Below are 3,240 nucleotides of genomic sequence, written 5' to 3' on the forward strand. Positions count from 1 at the left end.
CTATTTTTATTATATTTTTCTTTTATTTTGAAAAGAAAAAAAACAAAGACAGAAACAGGGAACTGCCTACAGTGTTATTTAATTTATTATTTAGTTATTTTCTGACCAGCTCAGCCCACCCTGGGGGTGAGGCTGGCACGGCATGTGGTACTGGGGATCGAAGCACAGTCCCCGTGCACTTGCCTAAGCTTGCCTAAGCAGGCGCTTTAGACTGCTATCTCGCCAGCCCTGCATACAGTTTTAAAGCCAAGAGCACAGGGGGAGAAAAGAATTGGGCAGGATGGTTAACTTTTTAAAATCGGAGCTCAGGTTTCCTTTTATGTTGGCTACAAGAAATGTTTGCGAGTCTTACGCGACCAGGAGCCGTTTAGTCAGTAAGTGAGCAGAACACAGAGAAGGCACCTGTGGGGTGGTATGCTATCGTCCCTTGAAGGGTTTAAGTCCCAGATTATGTGGACAATCCAGTGACAACCAAGCTAGGGGTTCAAGGACCTCCGAAGAAGTCAGAGAAGAGAAGCCACTCACCATCCTAAGCATAGACCTCCGTCTACATCTGGTTAGAGACTAGAAAACATAGAATTGAGTTCCACTTTAGGTCTTCCAAGCCTGCCACAAGTGAGTAGACCCCAAGAAGATGGTGTGGATATAGCCTAATAAGGAGGAGCCCGAAACAGGGAAAGAGCTGTGCTCCGGAATTAAAAGACTGTGTTTCAAGTTATCAGTTCAGCTTTATGATGAATACGAGACAGCTAACCTCTGATCCCAGGACCTTATCTAGAAATGGATAGTGTAATAATAGCAACCAGCTACTTTGCACACTGCGAAGTTGCATCGCAGGTTCATTCTGTGAGTTTTGCACTGTCAGCTCCCTCAGAGAACCCTTTCCCCGAGTTAGGACACTTTCACCTCAGCTCTCTTCCAGGTGGCACCCGAGCCAGTCACCAATTAGCAGATGCCTGCAGGGGCCTAGGAGGGCTCTCCTATCTCAGTAGAAGACCCAGAACCTCTTCGATTCAAAAACTTCCTGCAGCATACATTGACTTTAGCTTTCCAGGAAGCATCTGCCAGAGCACAGAACCTTGCCCACCGTTTAAGCCAGTCCTGTCTAGAATGTCTGTTAAGCAAGCCTTTGACTTTCCTTTTCCTGCAAAAGAAAGAAAGCTCAGGTCTGCCCCGCAAGACCTATTAATATCCTGTGAACCCTGGAGAGGCCGCCGGAGGCCTCAGCTCAGCAGCTTCTGAGAGCCTGTTAGAATTACAGGCCGGGAGCCCCTGCCCCAGATCTGCTGAATCAGAATCTTCATTTTAACAAGCTCTTGGGATCCTTCACCCCCACCTTCAGGTTTTTATTCTGACAGCCCAGTAGATCAGGCTGGAGGCTGGAGCAGACTGCTGTCTGGGTTCCAGCTCTGCACAGCGAGAGCCTACGCCACTGCTGATCATCTTTGGTGTCTTCAGGAGAAAGGACTGTATCTGTGCAGTCCATTCCCCGCCTGGGACACCCACAGGCTTGCACTGTGGCACCTAGATGCTGCTGCGGGGGTAAGAGGACAGAGAGCGGTACCAGGTGAGCTTGCTGGTCCCAGGCCTCGCTGCCCTGTGATCTCGTGACCCGCCATCACTGTTTGTTTCTGGGGGTGAGCAAATGCCCGTATCCCTGTGGGAGGCTTTCTGACCCTCCCCCTCAATTATACCCACTATCCTGAATTTTTCATAATAATACAGTTGAGAAAAAGATTCTGCTGTTTAAGAAACAAGAAAGATTCGGCCAAGCCGGTCAGATAGCTCAGCAGATTAAAATGCCTGCTTAGGCAGGTGCAAGGACCAAGGTTTAATCCCTGGCATACATTGCCACCCTCACCCCCAGGGTGTGACTGAGACTGGGCACGGTGGTGCACACCTAGCATCCCAGTGCTGGGGAGGCTGGAAAACAGGAGGATCACTATGAGTCTGAGCTGTGCAATGAGACCCTCTAGACCCTGTGCTAAATACATAAATAAATAAATAAATAAATAAATAAATAAGAAACATTGGGCCTTCCAGTTCTAAAATCTGCTCATTTGTATCTGTCCGGTCAAAAATAAGGGTGTGGCTACTCATGAGTAGGAAGGAAGCGGCAGTACTTCCAGGTCACCCTAGCTCCACCCTGAATCAGTTCCTCAGTTCAGGAATCATGTTTTGTTTAACTGTGGACCTTGGACTCATGATCGAGGTTCACTTTCAGCCCCCTGGCTTCCTCCCACACATGTGCAGCACTGGCCTGGTGGGCACTGGGGACAGGGCTAGGAGAGCATCTCCTCCCGCGAGGGTCAGAGCAGAGAGCCATGTCACCCCTCACCACCCTGCTCTCGTCACCTCCTCTCACCCTCCTGGGACCTCTCATACTTTCCTCTTCTCTGACCCCTCTTTTCCTTGCCTTCCTTTAAGATTTACTGAGGACCTACTCTAAATATTAGTTCTTGTTAGAGTCTTTCACATGCACAAATGGACGGACTTAGTCTCTGCCCCCCCGGGAGCCATGTCTTGGCCAAACTCCTCAAACTCAGCTTCCCTCCTGTCTACCACAGGTGTCCCTTTTGGTACCAGGCCTCTTTGCCTTGTGATCCCCTTTGTCATCCATCATCAAGACAGGTTTCTGGTGGTAAACAAATGCCCGTATCCACACCTTGGTGAATTAGCAGCAAGCTGAGAGGATGATGAAGAAGGGACTAAGAACCCTATAGAGGTTCCATCCCGGCACCACATGCCACTCTGGCCCTGCCCCCAGGGTGGGCTGAGCCGGCCACAGAGTCTAGGTGAAGTGGCATATGCCTGTAATCCCAGTGCTGGGGAGGCTGAAAACAGGAGGATCACTAAGAGTCTGAGCTGCGTAGTGAGACCCTATACCAAATATATAAATTTTTTAAAAATTAAAGAAAAAGGAACCTTATAGAGCAGAACTACAATTTAAGTAGGATTGAGTACCTAGACTAATGAGACACAGAATAAAATCCAGAGGAATAAAGCAGATCCTCTGTAAGTCAACATCTGGGTTGTCTCCATGTTTCTGATGTTTTAAACAATTCTGTAATCCAGTAGCATGAGATACACATCTGTGTGCACATCTGGTCTCACTACTAAATCTCCACGTATGTGACTGCTGACTAGAAGGATGTGTGGGGCTGGGAATGTAGCTCAGCAGCAGGGCATCTGCCTGGGTTGTGGAAGGCCCTGGGTTTGATCTCTAGCACTGGAAAAAAA

The 3,240-nt window shown here is 48.6% G+C and overlaps 1 protein-coding gene across 3 annotated transcripts in view; it reads left to right on the forward strand.

Annotated features, from left to right (window-relative positions):
* The window catches only part of Map3k13 (mitogen-activated protein kinase kinase kinase 13), a 142,192-nt gene that overhangs the window by 128,605 nt on the left and 10,347 nt on the right, over window positions 1-3,240 (forward strand). The gene's annotated exons all lie outside the window — the stretch shown is intronic.

The sequence above is a fragment of the Octodon degus genome, unplaced genomic scaffold (genome assembly GCF_000260255.1).
Source record: "Octodon degus isolate 3935 unplaced genomic scaffold, OctDeg1.0 scaffold00128, whole genome shotgun sequence".
Lineage (NCBI taxonomy): Eukaryota > Metazoa > Chordata > Mammalia > Rodentia > Octodontidae > Octodon > Octodon degus.